This window comes from Odontomachus brunneus, unplaced genomic scaffold (genome assembly GCF_010583005.1).
Source record: "Odontomachus brunneus isolate Ranch 3 - 2012 unplaced genomic scaffold, Obru_v1 Obru_scaffold_017, whole genome shotgun sequence".
NCBI lineage: Eukaryota > Metazoa > Arthropoda > Insecta > Hymenoptera > Formicidae > Odontomachus > Odontomachus brunneus.
In genome coordinates, this window is record NW_022639467.1 from 1,006,518 (window position 1) to 1,026,646 (window position 20,129).

The following is a 20,129-nucleotide window of genomic DNA, read 5'->3' on the forward strand; positions in this document are numbered from 1 at the left end:
GAGAGAGAGAGAGAGAGAGAGAGAGAGAGAGAGAGAGAGAGAGAGAGAGAGGCCGAAGTGAAATAACGCGGAGAGGAAATAAGCAGGTAAAAATAACGTCCAATGATTAAAGGATGCAACGTCCGCCGTATGTTTTACACACGCGGTAAACAGATATGTCTCTCTCCTTTCAGAGTCGCGGAATTGAAAGGGCGAGCCTTATCGCGCGCGCCGCAGCAAACGCCGACGCGTCGCGATGTGGGACGCAGTCCCACGCTTTTGCGCCGGGCAACCCTTTCGCGCACCAGTCGACACAGTCGTCCTGCTGCAGTGCGATTTTCAACAGTCAGTTGCCGACAAACGAACGAATCTGGGAGGGTGAGGAAGAAGGGGAAGGAAAAGAGAGAGAGAGAAAGAGGGAGGAGAAATGGCGAGCGTGGGTGATGGAGAGACAGACGAACGGTCCTTTGAAAAGCGAGATTAAAACGTCGAAAAATCCATGCAGGAGAGAAATATCCCCGACGATTCCCGCTTCCGTTCTTTCAATTTATCCGTGTCGCCCCTCGGGCTTTCCGGTGTAACGCGAAACCGGATAATCGCACTGAATAATCACATCTCTCGCGAAAAATTTCTTCATCGTTATCTCGAGTCAGTAGATTTCAAGACAATTGGCTGGGTTTCTCAAAACTGTTTCGCAACTTTGTGTTGCAAAATTCATGAGTTTGATCAGGGTATGCTCTTAATTTTGACTGAATCTAAAAGAGCATACATTGAGGGAAAAAAATACCTAAGAAATAAAAAATATTTACGGTAAGTACACTATATATAATATAGCATATTTTTATTCTAATATAAAATATTTTTTAAATAAGAATATATACATTCACTTGAAATCTTAGTTTCTTGTGAGAGCAACTCTTTATTCTATTGAAATAAAAAAATCAGATTTAAGTAGATATGTTATTAGGGTCCACTCTGAATACAAATATTTCTTATTTTTTTTATATTTTTTCTCTCAGTACACCGAATTTTTTTTTAAACAACAGTTGCAGTGCAACTTTCTCTGCTAAACGTAGTCATTGCTTTTAAAACAAAATACCCCGAAAAAAAGAAAAAGAAACAAGGACAAAAAAGAAAATAAAGATCAATTTTTCAAGATAAATGACGGAACTTTTCAAGATAAATGACGGAATAAGGAAGAGAAGCGTCGCGTAGTCTATGAAGAGATATTTCCTAAAAGTGAGCTCGACGTTTCCGGGGCACAATTTAAAAGTCCGATCGTGATTTATCGCATGGTCGATAAGGGGAAATCGCGATCAACGTAATCCACGTAGACCGTTCGCGTGTCGTTCGAATATTACCGGACGAAACGACGACGACATGCCGAGAACGGCGCAGGGGTCGTTCGTTCGCGAAATACGGCGTATAATGCCGCGACATTAACCTAGTTTTTTTTCGAACGGCAATACAGTGCGCCGCGGAAGAAAAGACAAAAAAAAGTGTATATACCTGCCGAATCTGCGCGATACCTCGCGTTTCTTCGTGCTGAACGGGAACTTCCCTTTTCGGATATTCGCGTGCACGTATATTGCATATGCGCGCAGGACTTGGCTAATCGATAGCGACTCCCAGAGGTTATTTTAGCCCGTCAAAATTAAGGAGATCGCAAGAGGACGCGACAGTGATACACCGTTGAAAAATCTCCCTCTAAACTTACGGCACACGCTCATCTTATGGCGGCATAAAAGATTCAAACGCTCGCTTTATTACTCTCTAAACGTCTCTTGGAGGGGAAGTTCACGGTAAGTCTGGATACTGCAACACTCGGAATCGTAAGAGTGAATGTCTCACTTAAATCGCAGAGTGTATTCTTCATCCTTACAAGCGAATATTTCAGTCAAGTGAATAAAGTGAAATTTTTTTCACTTGTTTTATCTCACAAGTTGCAACAACTTGTGTTTCATAAGTTTATATATCCGCAAATAATTTCATCAATCGATGAAGTTATTTGTGAGTTTGCATGTGACGATTGATTAATTTCGATTACTGATTTGTCGATTGTTTTAATCAATGAAAATTGTAATGAAAATCGATTAATGTAACGCTGCAGTGAGAGACGGTGGAATACATCAGATTCACTCTTCAAACAAGGATGTTTACTTAACGATTCAGAATGCACAGAGAAAAATAGTATTAATAATATTAATAAAAATAGTAATAATATTAATAATAGCATTAATAAAAATAGTATATATGACGGCATTTAGAAGAAAATTAGACGATGACACATAAAACTCTGAGATCTCTCTCTCAATTTTCTACATTTTCTTAATATTCTTTTTAATGACTCACGATGACCTTAACGACGTTTAAAGCTAACGATAGCACTTCAATCTTAGTCATCGTCGTCGATAAGTCACGCGCGTCTCTCTTGGTTAAGTCGCGACGGAAAAATCCGCGTATTCCCGTGGGAGATTTAACGACGGCGCAAAAGCGCGCAGAAGTGTCGCGAGTAGAAAGGATAAAAAAAAAGGGAAACAAGGTAGAGGAAAATCGGCGAGGAAAAACGGCGCGACGGTAACGTTTCGGTCGCGCCATGCGCAGGCATGCGTGACTCACGCTGGAGAGACACACGTACATGCATGCATGCGTGCGTATGACGTGTAATTTGTAATAATTTCGAGGGCGTTCCCACATTGTAACGACGATCGACGAGAGTATTATTGCGGGAGAGGGATCCTACGTGCTTCGTTCTGCGCCGCGATGGAGCCCCGCGCGATATATAGTCTCGACAAACGTCGCACAGCGGATAGATAGACAACACAACGCGCGCGTGCGTGTGTGTGTGTGTGTACGTCATTACGCGTAATCTATGCGATTTTCGCACTTACGTGACCGCGCGAGAAGTTTCACTCTGTGTACACCACCGCGGACCCTTCGTCGTGCTTTCCTATCGAACCTTGCCTCGAGAGATTTCCGCGAGTTTATCTGCCGCGCTTAATTCGTTGTCTATATTTGCTCCCTACCGCGTTCCGATAAGATAAAGCTCCCTTGGTCTATTGCTTCATAGCCCACACCTAAAAGATCCACATCGCGAAGTGAAGGAAAGAGACGACGCGTCCGCGAATGGTCGCGACTGAATATTCGAATGCTCGTCGTCAGTGGCGTGTGTTGTACGCCTCGATAGGTCTGTTCCCTGATAAGTCTTCATAATTATCACTTTCATTATAGACTTTCATGATTATCAAGCAATCGATGATGGGGAAGCAATTTTTTTAAATTACATTTGTGAGGGGCAAATATATTGTATTAAATTGATTAAATTTACATCATGCAGTAATGTGGATTTTGTGTTACATCGATGTAGTGATAGGTTTCATATTTTATATGACATATTGTTTTGAGCAAATTTTTTATCATTCTTTTCGTATTTCCTTCGTAATTTAATTGTGTCGTTCTATGTGATGAATATGAGTGCTACATGAACCATTCATAAGGGACGCAGCTTTACAGGTCAACTGATAAAGTTGCTGCCAATTTTATGCACGCCTGTCTACCTGGGCTGTTTTCAGTTGAACTTGGTTGTGCTTTTTGTAACTTTTTTTTAAGTAGGTTGTCCTCTTAAGATGAAGCAAGTATATCTGACGTTGAAGAGAAGAACAGACCTTGTATTGCAAACGGGGGTACTTTATCTCGCGATGTGTTTATCTGATTTGTCGCTTGTTGGTAAAAGAAACGTCTCGCGTCCCTGATTTCACGCTGCCGGCCCGCCTCTCTGCCACAGTAGAAACAAAAGTGCGAGATCACCCCGCCGTGAAAACGCAAAGTCACGTCGAGTAGTCATGCAAAATGACGAGAAAGGATGAAAAAAGAGGCGGGAGAGGACAGAGAAGAGACGTGTGAGAGACGACAGTAGAGGTGCGCGAGGTGGCACCTGGATCATGGCCCTTCGACTCCGTCGGTCAAGTGAATAAGGTGCAGATTAAGCGCGCCACGAATCCGTGACAGAGAAACGAAACGAGACGGCTGAGCAACACAAGTGAATAATTCCGAGAGAACCCCGTGAACCTGACTTCCTCGTGGTAATGATAAAGCGAGTGAGTCAAAGTTCCGAGCTCGATGCTTCAAAAATGAGTCAAATCAGACAACGTTTCGCCTCGAATTCGTCGATCAGTCCGACAAATCTCCTTCTTCCGCGACTCTTTCCTATCTCATCCAGATAGACAAATGTACGCAAACTTGGCAGCAATTTTATACTTTATATTTCGGTTTATAAAGGTCACATCTTTTATGAGTGATTCATACTTATCTTGTATTCACATATTTATCGCATAGAATGATAAAATAGAAATATGAGAAAACATACGAGAAGAAGGATCAAAATTTTATTTAAACACACAAATATGTCAAATGTGAAATGTGAAAAATGTGTAATGTGAAAAATATTACATTATTATACGATGTGAATTTAATTAATTAATTAATTCAGTATATTTGCTTCATAAGAATATAATTAAAAACTCATAAAGTTTCCATTATTGATGACCTCACGTCGTGATAATTATCAAAACTTGTATCTTAAGAAAGTACTAATACGATTTTAATATAACTTAAACGCTTCTTTTTCGATGCAATTCAAAACATAGGTTCGTATTCTGAGTTCTCTTTTAACGATAAATGAGCCTTTAAAAGTGACTCATAGCTAATCAAAAAGCTTATAAGTCACTTTTAAAGGTTCATTTATCGTTAAAAGAGAACTACAGAATACAGGCCATAGCCAATTATTCAATGAAGGAATTTAGCTTCTAGAGATCAACAAAAAATAAGAAAAAACAATTCTTAGAAATAAGAAATAATTTTTTCACTAGATTATCTTGATTGCATTCCGAAATGTATCGGAAAAAATGTTCAAATTGTATTGGAAACTAAAGATTTAAGATAATAATTACATTACTCAATCACACTCGCTCACTTCTTAAGAAACCCCCAGGTTTTACGATTTCGTTTTGCAGGCGAAAGACTTGCGTGCGATATCGTTAATAACGCGCGCCTCAATTAGTTGAACTGAAACGAACGAGGGTATTACGGAATTTATTTCGAGCTGAGGCCGAGCTTGGAAACGCGAAGGTTTAATTAAAGGTGAGATATCATGTGAGGGATTTGGGGAAAGGAAGGAGAGAGAATACGGTAGGGAGGTGGAGAGGAGATAAAAGTAACACGACCACAAGGATTAACGTTCGGTGCATCCAAGTTCATTGCGAATCGTGACACGTCGTTCACGATGCAATGCCACGTAGTGAGTGTGACCACGCCTTATCTGCGCTCACCTTTCAAGTATTCGTGGCTGGTGGGACGTCTCCTTGTCACCGGTTTCCGCCAGGGCGGCACGACATCGCGACCGCATGATTAATCGAACTCTGAACGAAAACAACACGCTCGGACAGATTGAGATTAATTCGCGATGCGTGTCAGGGCCCGCAGGCCCTAAGGAAATCAGACGACGTCGTGAGATTCAGCGAAAGAAAATTGAGAGAAATTAAGATTAAAGTGCCGATTCCCGGACACGTACCTGATCCTACACTAAGGGAAAAATTAGCTTAAAATCAACAAATATTTCTTTGATAGGTGCCATTAAACATATTCATTTAAATCTAAATTCTCTTTATTTAAGCCAAATATTTACTTAAATCAGGTAAACAATATTTAATTTAAATAAAGAGAATTTAGATTTAAGTAAATATGTTAGTGGCATCCATAAAAGAAATAATTGTTGATTTTAAGGTAATTTTTCCCTCAGTGTGGACATTTTTACTGTTTTGGTATTTAAATATGTTTTGGTATTTAAATACTGTTTTGGTATTTAAATATGAATATTTAAACTGGAACTTTTAACATGGAATGTATGTATACACTCAACACTTGTACATATATTTTTTTATGCTGAAAGTTTAAATATTTGTATTTAAAGACCAAAATAGAAAGAATGTCCAGGATTAGGTGTTCTGCTTGAAGTTACCAGAATACTGTTCAAGTTAGCCAGAATTTGTGTTAGCTTCAACAGAATTCTGTACACACGGAGAGAACGATTTGGTTGAATCAAATAAACACTTCTTTGGAATAATCTAAACGAATTTTTTGATTGATCGAACAAAATTTTATTTGACGCAACAAAAATATTTATTTGCGGCTTCCAAAAAAATATGTTTGTTATGTCAACCAAATAATTGGTTTGGACTATTCCAAAGAAACATTTATTTGATTCAATAAATCGTTTTCTCTATGCAGAGAATTTTGTAGTAAAACTTACTGTATGGAGTTTGAACCGAGAAATGGATTGACATTGTGCAGTAATTCACTATCCTTTCATATGTGCTACTTATATTTTAGGAACTAAAATTTGTCATTAAAATACATATTGTGTTTCTCCTGATAAATTTACTATGTTCCTTAGCAAGACAGATCTTACTGACAGTCCATTCTTGGACTACTGAAAACATAGTAAAATTGAAAAGAATTTATACAGGGTGCTCACACTCTTCTCTGGGCATTTTGTGGGAACGTAGAACAGGTTGAGGTGAACATAAAAGTCCTACACCGTTTTGCGATATTCGCAATAATTATCGAGATATTAATTGTAGAAAATTTGTGAATAATCATGCAGGATATGGTAAATGAGTTATAATAGCGACGACTGTCGTCGTGTACTTATACTTTAGGTCAAATTGAACAAAAAAGTCTTTTACCATTTTCCAAATAATCACATAGATTTTTAATTATTAATTAAAGAAGATTATTGCACGATTTTGCGTGATAATGCACTCATCTTCTTTAATTAATAATTAAAAATCTATGTAATTATTTGCAAAATGGTAGAGGATTTTTTTGTTTTATTTGACCTAAAGTATAAATATACGACGGCAGTCGTCGCTATTATAACCCATTTATTATTTACCATATCCTGCATGACCATTCACAAATTTTTTACAATTAATATCTCGATAATTATTGTGAATATCGCAAAACGGTATAGGACTTTTATGTTCACATCAACCCATTCTACATCCCCACTAAATGCTCCCGGAGGAAAGTGTGAGACATCCTGTATAAAGAAAAAAAGAAGTACATTATTCTCTCCATGTGGTAACTTCAATTGCAATTTCTGGTTCGTACATATCTCACTAGAAATTTGATTAATCCTACCAAACCTTTTTCCCTTTAGGAATAAATAAAAAAAAGATGTACTTAAACTGAAATTAAGTGTGTGTGTGTGTGTGTGTGTGTGCGTCCCGACAACCATCGGAACCGTTCCACTTGTGAGACTCGGAGGAGCTCTTATCGGTCCAAACGAGGGAGAGATTTTTGCAATTAATAAAGTTGCCAAGCGAAACGCAGAAAAAAATAAATCGTTCTGCGGGCAATTATAAAAAGAAAGAGCGCGGGAGGGCTGGAAAAGGAGAGAGAAAGAAAGAGAGAGAGAATGAGAAACAATCGCGTCTAGTACCAGCGGCTTGTAGCGAACCGTATCGAGTTCCCGTTTGAACAGAACCTAGATCCCACCTGAACGTAATGCAGCAGCTCGGCGCGAGCCACGTGCATGTGTATGAATATTGCGCTAATCGCGATGATTAATTACGACTTCCACAACGTGAAAGTCGCGTACCCGACCGAGCGAGCGAGGGGCCGCTGCTTTTATCTTTCCGACCGCGACTGTAATTTTCGGTGATTCAAGGCACCCATATGCGCACGTGTCCGTGTGTATGTGTGTTCGTCATCGTGCCCCCACACATAACGGAAATCCTAAAATAGGAAAAAAAAGAGAGAGACGGAAGCGCGGGAACACAGTCCCCGGTGCGTTGCACACGACCTCACGGTTCAACACGTCACGACGGAAGAAACGGAAGAAAAAAGGCGATGAGAGGGGGAGAGGAAAAAAAGCACGTGACGGCGCCACGGCAATTTAGCTCGGGGAGTAGTCCGATAATGATCGCGTCGGTAATTCGATAATATGCACCACCGCTGGCGGTTATTGCATTAAGCGTCCTAGGCACGATCGTAATGCACTGCCGAAGCGAAGCTGGCGCACATATACATACACACACGTACACATAGGGCAGCGAACAATGTACAAAGTATCGGTTGCAGAGCGAGAAGGTTGAAAAAAAAATTAAATAAAATCATCAGGCTGAACGACGCCAACTATCAGCACTAACATGCGCTCCAAGTCGCTGTTTTTCGCTCTTGTCGGATCAATTAACCGAAACACGCAATTGATCCGCCGAATTGACAGCTAATTCCGTCATCACTACGCACAAAAAATACATAGATGTATAAAAAATATATAAAACATATATACAACATTCAAATAAATATTACTTGTTTCAAGTATTTTTCATAACTCTATCAATCCGTATAAATCCATAAGTTTATAAATTTACATATTTAAAATAGAATATCTATTTGCTTTCTGTTAACTTTTTTGACCGATCTAGACCAAGTTTTGCGAAGTTATAATCTAGGACCCTGCGGAAAATATAGAAAATATATACCATGATATCTGGACGTCCCACCATCTCGTCCTGATTTCATTTTGTTGACACTTTGTGATAACCCAGACAACGCCGAGTAATTTAAGCTTGTCTACTATAAGCTCATCATAGGCATCAAAACATTTATTCAAAACATTTTGAAACCTAATAGATATCAAGAATCAAGAATATTAAAATAAAATCGAAATTTATTTACTATATAGAGTTCAAACAACCTTTCCTTGATAAAGTTTTATAATATTTTTGCAAAAAGAATAAACAAATTTTTTGGAGCATATAACAAACTTTCCTAAAATTTGCAGTGAGTACACCGAGAAAAAATACTTGAAAACTTATTTGTGGGATATAAAGTTTATTTCTATAAAATAAAGCTTTTATTTTGTGAGCAAACTTTATGTCTCACAAATATTTCTTTCTCAGTACGTATTTTCGAAGACTACTATCAAGAAAATATACCTTCATATCAAGAAAATAATCATTGAAAGAAGGAAAATAAATAGTAAGAAGAAAATAGTAAAGAAGAAAAGTAAAATAAATTTTTCTTAAGACCACAATGATATTTTTCTGTGTGTGACGTTGCCGTGTTGATTCGTTGGATTAAAAGCTCAGCGCTCGACGAGTTCGCACGACGCCCTCGTCAGTGTCGATTTCGAGAGCTCGTCGACGCATCTGCTTCTTCTCCCAGTGTCCATAGAGCTTTGGGTTCAAAGCGGTTTGAACACTTGTTTTTTTTCGCGACGCAGCTTGGAACGCAAGCCATGGTCCAACGAGAGAACTCAACTTCGGAGAATCAGTGAAAAACGAGTTCCCTCATCGGACCATCGGCTGCTCTCCAAACTGCATCGAGAAGACAGTGGTAGAACTATATAAAAAGTAGACGAAGAAATAGAAAAAATTTCCTGTCTATACAATCACGTGCAACGATTTGTCGAGTTGTCACACGTGATTGTATAGACAGGAAACTTCTATTTCTTTGCTATTATTTTAACGTAATCCCACCACTAGTAATATCGAGTGCGCACGGAAAGAATGCGCGTGGATCTCTTCATTTTGCGATAAACTCTACGCTCACGTAAGCGTTATCAGCGCGCACGATCCCACAGCGATCGAGTGGCCGAGTGCTCTCGCGTCTTATTCACTGCGCGCGATTACGCGAGCACCTACTACTCGCTCAGCCATTATCCGCCCACACCTATACGCTTATTATCACGCACGCTCACACATACGACCACCTCCTCCGGCACGGAGAACCGTCGGATCACGGACATAGCGTAAACGATATCACCAGGGCGGCGTGCGCGACAATTGTATTCAATGCCATATCCCCGTACTGTTAGATCATTACCGAGCGAACAGTCCGCGAACGGCCCGATTCCACGTCCTCTCTCCTCTCCTCTCCGCGTCGCCTCTTCTTCCACCTCGGCGCGATATCAGATTCCTTTCAATTCAAATGACGTCACGACGAGACCCCGGTTGTTCGCACACCGCCGCACGAACACGTCGGATGCGAGGCACCAGCTACGGTACCTACTTTACTCGTGTGTTTACGGCGCCGTGCATTCATCTTGATCGCGAGAGGTACAAAGCGTACGGCGGATCGCGCCTCTACGTGAGATGCGGCGATAACGGCACGAAAAGCACACGCCCCAGATCCTGCGTTTCCCGCGCGCGCACTCCGCGTTCATGCCTCCTTCGTCGGCGATTTCGCGAATATGGAACGTGATCGCGCCGTGGTCTATTCACAATAATCGCTGAACACGATAATCGAGGTCCGTCGTCTCTCGTAACGTTCCGCGGTAAATCATCTACAATAGGGGGTTTTTGCAATTCCGTATTTTAGATACGGTAAACGCTGAAGTCACGTGACTTCATACCGTATTTCGTTTTTACGTCGTCTATCTCAAAAGTTTTTGCACGGTGAATGCTACGGTAACGTACGATAAAACAGTATCCTACACGATCAGAAATCGTTTTCCATTTTTCATTCTCTTCATATGGATTTTGGGATATAATCTCCCTTAAAAATATGAGATCATCTTGACTTGTGAATCTCAATCGTTCAGATTTCATTTTGGTAGTCATAACATCGACGTTACTCGTGAACGCTATTTTTCAGAAATAACGTTCGCACGTTATCTGAATAGCGTTAAGCGTGACCGATGCGCATGCGCAATTTGGTCTTTTGACTCGATGACGTCATTTTAGTGTTTACCGTATCTATACCGTGTTTGCAAAAACTCCCTAATGTCTCCTTTGCTTCCTGTTTTCTCTCTTTTTATCTGTTTCTAACTCGAACCTTGAGCTTTAAACCGGAAAAAAATTGAGTAAAAATATTGAGTATAGACTATAAAATTTGATTATTTTGCTTCATTAAGAAGCGACGCGGTAGCCAATAAACTTCTAAGTTGGCAAAATCGATTTCTGTTTTTTTTAACAGATTTCAGAATCAAGCAGGAAATCAAAGCCATCTTTGACACGTTTAAAGATCTTGTTTACTTAATTCTGTAATTTATTAGAAAATAGCAGAAATAATCGGTTTTACCAATTTATCCCGGTCTCTCCTAATTTCTCGACCTGATTCTAAGTTGTGTGGACGTAACTACAAAATAGTTTATTCAACTATATATCCATTAATTCAATATATAACTCGTATGGTTGTCACCTACATAAGTGGTGACGACGTCTTTCTCTCTGAATGAATTCTGCTAAATAGAGCAAATATTTTAATAGCAGATTTCATTCGCTAAAGATACAAATAGCACACACGAAAGTATAATCGATTACTGTAGAATGTCGAGAAAAATTCTTCAAGATTCCCTCTATGTAATTATAGTCAGGAAACTGTGTATATGATCCTTTCTGCAGGAATCGCTAAAGTGTTATTGAAAATAGCCTTACTTTGTTTTTGTCGAAGGAACGAAGAAATACCGGCTGGCGCCGGAAATGACTATCATTTTCGCGGTGAGATTAATTATCTTTTTCCTCCTGAGTGCACGAGGACACGCGCACTTTGTCGGGTGCGTGTCGGGGACTCGCGACAGTGAAAGCGATCGCGATTTCTTCGCGGCGGCAGATTAGAAAGTTTTCCCATTTAGAAATGCCTCTCTCGTGCCGCAAAGCGGAGAGCCGCCGTTGAGTATAGTACGCGTGTCTCGCCGCCGGAACGAGGCTTTAATAATCCAGGGCTCACACAACGACGATAACGAGACGATGACACCGATAACGGTCACAGTACTGTGTAATCGAGCGCGAGCGCGTAATCGACCGCAGTCGCGAAAAACTTTGGATAAATCCTCGAAGAGCTTAACCGCCTCTCCACCAGCTGTGCTCTCGAAATGAAATACCTGCACGCACGCACGCGAGCACGCACATGCACACACGCACGCATATTCGCGCGAACTATGACACGAGTACCGGTAGCTTCGGCTATCTCGATGAACGACGTAACGGCGATTGTGTAGAGTCCATATTAGACTAATATTTGGGATAAATAAGAAGTAAAGAAAGAAGTTAAGTATAGTGGTAATAATAATATAAATATAGTAATATAATATTGGCTCTTGTATGTGTGTGTAATATGCAAGTTCGGGTTTTTCAGGTAAAATGGAACGCTTTGATGTCATTATAATATTACGAAACAATGTACGTGCCGCTTCGATCTGATAGTGCTCGGAATTATTTTCATATTCGAGGCGATTTTCAGGAGCTATGCTCACTACTTTCCCTTCGCGCGGCGGGTCGCGCAATTGACGATCGCGGCTTTCCGCCTCAGAACAGTTGAAATTATGAGGCACCTCATAAATGTGCCTGAAAATCACCTCGAATATGAAAATGATTCCGAGCACTGATCTATGATCTTCATCTCTCGCATACATCGCTTCATAAAATTATAACGAGGTAAAAACATAGTAGTTTCATTTTACCTGAGAAATACGGAATTTTTTATTACACACAATCCAATAATAGTAACATAACAAGCAATATAATATGGTGATACAATGACAATATATAATAATAAAATTACAATAAATGAATCACCAGTACCTAGTTTGGCACGAGCTTCAGGAGCCGCAATGCACGAGCGCGGCACGTCACCGGTGAGATCGAGTTTCGCGACATGCGTCGCGATATTCTTTAGCAGGAAAAAATGGAGAATTAATCGGGAAATATCAGATGTCCTTACGGATAAATCACGAATGTTCCGGACGAAGTGTTCCGCCGTCGCTGTCTCCCGAGATCTTTCTCCTTCCAGTCGGCGAAGTGCAGACGAAGCTCAAAGTGTGCGCAGTCTGCACTTCCCATCGATTACTACTACCGCACGGGAGGAGAGAGAGAGAGAGAGAGAGAGAGAGAGAGAGAGAAACACACACATATATATACACACACACACATATATATATAGAGATAGAAAGAAGTAGGGGGCCGCAAGCGCATCCGGAATGATGCGTCTTTCGAAAATAGTGTTCTCTGCAGTAAAACGCACAATTGACCCAATTGAAACGTCGGTGGGTGCTTATGTAAAGAGAGACAGAAAGACAGAAAGAGAGAGAGAGAGAGAGGGGGGGGAGGGCGAGAGGAGGGAGACAAATATCCGGCCGAGCCAAGGCCACTCGTTAATTCCTCGCGATCTGTGGAAATCTCGAGTTCTCCTCGTGTGCGCAGCTAATGCGTGGCATTCCGCCGCTCCACTTGCGATCGATCGATGATTTCGCACGAGGTAAAAATAAACTGACGGTTTCGAGTGCGCGGCTCGAGAGCACGCCACGCCACGCCGCGCGTGCGAGAGATGAAACAAAATCATGGAGATAATATACTTCGATTCAACGAAGCGAGCACGATTGTGCGTAGGCGTGCGCGCGCGAGATTGTTGCTTCAATTTAGCGTGAAATCGGTGATCGCCGTTTTCGAAATGATTCCTTGTGACAGGTGAGCGAGGCGCGTTCCAGTCATATAAAAATTTTATTCACGGTCGACCGGTATGTGGCCGCATCTTATTAAGAGAAGAGATCGCCGCGAACATGGGAAATAGTGGGAGAGGGAGGGGGGAGAGAGAAAGGTAAGAAGAGAAATGCATATACGCGGAATAGACAAAATTCTTTTGTCGTACAAGAAAGGTAAGTCGACTACACGTCGCTGCGTTTCCACCGACTATTGGCAGAAAGGCATCGGGCCTCGACACAGTGTGCTGAATGAGTGGCGCTTGTGTACACACGCGTGTATAGAAAGTATCGAATGCGCGTGGCACACTATCGAGGAGCGTTTTTGCCCTCAGGGTCGGCCGTTGAAACAGGAACGATGGAAACAAGGCGGCATCGGCGGCGGCTCGCTTCGTTAAAGCTTGAAAATCGCATTAGCATCGACGTATATCTTCTCTCTTTCTCTGTCTCTCTGCTCTGTCTCTACGAACGAATATATCGGAGCGACGAGTGACGTTGGAGCAACCGGCGTCGAAATTCATTCCACAGAGAACAATTTGCGAGTTCGCAACGAGATCAACGAAAATAAAAATCGCAAAAACGGTTATATTATATTCTTGATTTAGAATTTGTTTTGTTACACACTTAAATGTATAATTGATACCGTGTGCAAAGAATGTCTTCTGAAGCCTCTGGTTTCTCTCTACACAGAAAAATTTCATTCTATTGTTAAGAAAAGGAATTACTCAATTTTCTTTGAAAATGTATTTTGAATAAATTGATGCTTATGATGGATGTATGATAAATTTGCCGCTATATAAACTTAATTAAATTAATTAAATTCCGAATTATAATCACTTTTTCCAGCCTTCCTAGCCCACAGTGTATTGTGAGATCACGACAAAATTAAAATACACTGAAAAAATATTTTCTATAAAAAATTAACAAACGGATATTTCCAATCAAATTCTGATTAATTTTTAGATCAAGATATCCGATAATAACAGCATTTCATCAAACAAACCGATCAAAAAATTATGAACCGTTATTTCTCATTGGATGTTTCCTGATCAGATACATAAATTAATCGGAAATATTTTGATTGGAAATATCCGTTTGTTAATTTTTTATCGGATAATTTCTCTCAGTTTACAATAAAATACTCTTCCATATTATTTTCCGAGTTGAATTTTGATTACACTTTTTTAGATTTTGCCATCCGATAGTGAGCTGGAGAATCTGTGTCACGAGTCGGTCGGTCGTCGCCTCGTAGCGACACTTAAGGAAAATTCATCGAGCTTCGTGACAAAACTCGACGACGACAACGGGACTTTTTCCCGCGACCTTCGACACACGTTGAAAAACCAAAAGAGATACCTGCCGGAACGAGACCGTCTCGTTACCGGCAAGTAACAGCCACCCCTTGTGCGCGTTCATTGACGTTTCAGGCGTAATTGAACGTAACAGCAGTCGCAATCAAACGCGTAATTCCGCGTCGATACGCGACCAACAGTCTCACGCGCACTGTATAGATCGAGTGTTCCTTTTGTGGTTTTAAACGAGCAGTGCTTTTTGTTTCGCGGAGAAGCAAAATATTGCGGGAGATGTCACGCTCATAAATCACGATGGAAAAAATCCCTCTATTAAGTCCATTAATTATTTAAGAGAAAACTAGATTTTCTCGTGAAAATTGTTTTTCATAAAATTCATGCACGAAACTTTCTCCTCAGATTAATGTAATGTTCTGAAAGAAAGCGTATTTTTGGGAATTAACTTTGCAAAAAGGAATCAACCGAATGTTTTGAAACATTGTATATTAATTATTAAACTTTATATTGCAATTTTTATTATTTAAAAAAAATTCTTATTATAGAAAAAATCTCTTATTTACAAAGAAATTTTTTGGTTTTTTATCTCCCAAGTCACTTGAACGCTATTTTTGAGTTCAGTCACGTATTTATTTATAGGTTTTTTCTAAATAATACAAAAGTAATATAAAGTTTAATAGTGACTCAATGTTTCGAAACGTTCGGTTGACCCATTTTCACAAAGTTAATTCCCACAAATACTCTTTTTTTCAGAGAGTTACATCGGTCTGGCTCCTTAACAATATAAAAAAGCGCACTTGGGGAGTAAGCCTTGTTATTGACATGCGTCTGTCTTCTCAGGACACCCGGTACACGTGCGCGATATCCCCCGTAACCGATCCGTACCATCGACGCTCGATACCCGCTCGTCCCGGCCATACGATGCCTGCCTCTCACGTAACCCGTGCTTCCTTTTGTTATGCCGCGTGACTGTTACACACGTTACTACTACACTACCACTACGCCGTTACATTACTACCCCCGTTACTATCGTGTGCTCGTCGCGCGCGTGTACGGCCGCGGGCGTGAAAGCAACGACGTGGTTCACCCTCTGATGCTGCTCGCGGAGACAAGCAAGCACCTGTCAGTTCGTTCGGTCGCGTAATGAGTAAATCACGGGGGAAGACGCCTCCTCGGGAAGGCGACCAGCGTCGACGTCGCCGGCGCTTTCACTGGGCCGGCGAGATCCCCCAGCTGTTCTCCTCTCCTCGAGACGCGGATCAATGCATCCTGAGAACCCCGACGACGTGCATCGTCGATTGTTGCACGCTCTCACAATATAATAATCCTAGCACCCCACTTTCGACGCTCCCCTCGTCGACGAGCGCAGTCGTCCGAATCGGATGTTTTATATCCACCCCGCCGTGCTGGGTATTAGTGCGCCCAACGCAGCCCGGTAGATTCCGCGGAGAAATCATGTTCAGGGGAAAACGCAAAAGTGCGCTGAGTTTCAACGGCCTTAACATTTATCAGGTGGAGATGTCCTCGTTGTGTTTGGATATAGTATATGCAATATGATATGCGTGATATGATATAATATGCAAACAAATACGATATGTGATTGTATAAATATGTGGTATAATGTAATATAATATAAATAAATATAATGTGTGATATAATAATGCGATATAACAATAAGAAAAATATATAAATTAATATAAATAAAAATGTGATAGTAATATAACATGATACATGATACAAAATGATGTATAACAGCTGTCGAAATGACAGATTATCTGGATAAACAACAGTCACAGCGTACATTTATATTCACACACGACGACTAGGATTGGCGAGTTTTAGCCTGTTGAAGCTTTACTGATAAAACTTAGTGTATCGTGAAACACTTCTCTCTTTCTCTCTCGCTCATTCGTTCGTTCGCCTGAAGTTAAACATTCGAATGATTAGATGTGAATCGTGTTTATTCCATAAACGACGCGGGATATGAATCGGAGATTATCAGAGCGGCGAATATTTACCGATCAAACACACGGATACACGCGCGCGGACACGACTCTACACACATACATACGCGCCGATGTCGGCCGCGCGTTCTGATACTTTCAATCTCGAACTCCGACATTCGCGATTTACTTTACGCGGATCTATCTTATCAAACGAAAATCCCACAGTGATCCGATTCCACACGGAATTCAGATCCTCCACACGGAACCGAGTCTGTCTCTCTCTCCACCGGACTGCGTTTCGTTATATTTTTCTTTTCCTCGATATCGAGCCTTCGTATGTCACCAATCGCGTTTCGATAACGACCGGGAGTCGCTCTCTCGTCGCGATAATGTATACATAAGCACACAAGTGTCGCTCATTATACGACTTACGAAAGTCCGCCGTGATCGGGACGAATTCCACGCGAAAGTCGCGTCTCGTTTCGATCTCGCGGCGCCGAAAATCGGTCGAGTCAGCTCAATTGGATAATAACGGCGCACTTACCTGTGAGTATAGGCGCGGAGACGCAGCTTCCGTCTGTAGTACGCGCAGCAGCACCGCGGTAGGAGCCGCTCACAGCGAACAATGACACGGGCGATCACCGAGCAGGGCTTGGTTCTCCGTACCAATCGTCCGTCTTCTGTCGCAGATTCTCTCTTGTCCCTTGAATCCGGGCCGCGAGAACGGCACACCGAACACTGTCTATCAAACAGCACCGAGACGAGAGACCAGACGGGGCTGGGCGAGGTGAGATCGACTCGAGTCGCGCGCGAGCACGTAAACAACTGCCGTTCGAACTCCGTGGAGACGCGGCCACCCCGCCACGGGATCACGGGATGACGCCGAACGCGGCCACGGCCCTTATTACTCGCGCCATCTTCAAATAGTCCCTTGACGAAACGCCGCCGCGACACTCTAAGCGCGAGAAGCCCGAGAAAGAGAGAGATAGAAACGGAGATCGGTTTCGCGCAAAACGCGACACGGCCGCCGCCCCGACACTGCAAACCGGATTCCTCGTCCCTCGCTCCTCGTATTTAATCGCGACACGGAAGATCGCCAGCAGCAACAACAGTCACCGCACGAATACCACCACGGCACCACACGCCACTGCCCGGGGCTAGGCGAACTCTAACTTTATTGACGAGGGCATTGAGCCGTGCGCCGCCTGGTAGAGGCACGCGCGAGTCATGCTAATATGGCGCCATCGCGGTTAAATTCGAATGGTCTTTGTGTCCGATTACTTATGAGCGGCTTTCTCATTTCTGTTTAGAGTGTCAAAAGCTACTTGCTTGTTTCAATGTTTTGTCTGCGGGCAATTACACGTATCCTTGCATCACCCTCTTCAGGAATGGGTTTACTGAAATCAGAAGAAAATTATTGAATTATAAAGTGACACAAATATGATTTCTGTCAATCATTTAATGAAATTTCTCTCGTGGAATTTTATGGTAAATGTTTGTCCATAATACCGTTTGTTATAGTTTTGTCGACAATGTTTGAATAAAAAATATAAAAAAAGTAAATATATAAGTTAAAGATATCCAAATTACATGTTTGCGTTAGTATCTCTAAAAACGTTATTGTTAAACATAGAAAAAAAAAACAGTCTGTATTCCTTAATATTTAGGTCTGTATTATTAGTTATTATTTGAAATTTATTTCATGTGTGAGATATTCAGGTTTGAGTTTAGAGTTAGATGCAACTTTTTCAGTTGAATCTGACTGCAATGTCCACATATATCATATGATATGATATATTATATATTCAAGAGTTCAAATCTGACTAAACTCTATATTCAGATTTGAATATTTCTCATGAGACAACCTAGACAGCAAACATTTCTAAGAAACACCTGAGGAAATAGGATGACTTTTTAGGCATTTCAATAACATCTGTTAAAAGATTGCTATCTGAAAAGCCTCAACCCATACAGCACAAATGTCCCAAATATATCCTAGAGAGATATTCAGTATTCTTGGGATGTCTGTAGGAAATACTTAACACATTATGCATGGGAAGTCAAGATTATCAATACAGGTTCAATTTTCAGTCTTATGTATGTTGTGTAAATATAATTTTATTTACATGATGAAACTCGACAGATAAAAAATTTCGATATTCTAATCTGATATATATATCGCATAACACCGTAAAAAAATAAGTGAATTTTATATTCAGGAATATACTTAGAAATGAGAAACTAAAAAGTTATAAAATGTTTTTCGAATCATCTATTTGTCACCATTGCCGAGGTGACGGCCCGTTAAGTTTCGTGTATTTTTCATGATGGAGAAAAATGACTTTTTGATTTTGTTGCGTAGTAAAAACAGTGCGTCCGATCTGCTGCTGAATTATAGAGCACGGAAATAAAGATGAAACGTGAAAATTAAAGTAATCGTGACGGATTTACTACATTTTAGTAGAACTGAAGCCGATTCGTTGAGAATCCGTGTAAAACTTTTTTTTTCTTATTATAAATATACAAAGCCACGATTAATAGACTTCTTGGCGCCATCAAACGGTGTTACAAGAAATTCGAGTAGTACTGAGTTTGAGTCTCTACTAAGCGGTTCGAATCTCGGTTTATATGACCCGTTACGATTAGACTCATTACTTTTTATTAATTCGAAAGCCTCTGCTACGAGTCGCTCCTGTTTTTGAAGGCCGATCTACATTGGTCGTATCGTAACGTCATGAATCGCAAAATCATAGCATCGTAATGCTCGTGAGCAGGGTTGGGCACGTATTATACTGAGATATTATACATTATATTATACACTGTATTATACAGTATAATACATTTAGTTTTATACATATTACTTCCTGTAGCGCCATCTCTTCCGGTATTCACAGCCAGTATTGAAAATCTATAGTTTATGTTACGTATACCATAGATTTTCAATATTTGCAGTAAATATCAGAATGCAGACTTTATAGGGGATTTGCTAGCGTCATTACTATTATTCTAATATCATGTTCGACTGACTCTGGGTTAACCCACTCTGGATTATTCAGGCTACATTTATTGGTCAAAAAAGTACTTATAAGCTTTATGATTGGCTAGTAGAAACTTATGACGTCATTAATCGCTCTCGGAGCGATTAACTCAGGGCCAGTCGAACACGCTATAACTTCTATATTTTGAACTTTTTTTTATCGCTAAAAGCGTTTCTAGAAGTAGCTGATAGCCAATCACAAAGCTTATAAAGCCATTTTTAGAGGTGCTTTTATCAAGTCTGTTCTTTTTCGTTGCACTGTTGCAATGGTGCAATAAGCGTGAGACAAACATATATTTGTATCATTCCAACTTATTTGATCAGTACAGGGCTGCGTTCAGAAATTTTACTCGATTAGTAGAATAACATTTAGAAAG

The 20,129-nt window shown here is 40.7% G+C and overlaps 1 protein-coding gene across 4 annotated transcripts in view; it reads right to left on the bottom strand.

Annotated features, from left to right (window-relative positions):
- Positions 1 to 17,407, bottom strand: part of LOC116841681 — a 41,924-nt gene extending 24,517 nt beyond the window's left edge. For 3 of the 4 annotated variants that reach the window (XM_032809923.1, XM_032809924.1, XM_032809920.1), the window contains exon 1: positions 17,260 to 17,407. The gene's annotated coding sequence lies outside the window, so the exon portion shown is untranslated. Of the gene's footprint in view, positions 1 to 12,569; positions 12,594 to 17,259 lie in introns of those variants that run through there. The other variant, XM_032809922.1, reaches the window with a different exon arrangement.
- Between the last annotated feature and the right edge of the window lie 2,722 nt (positions 17,408 to 20,129).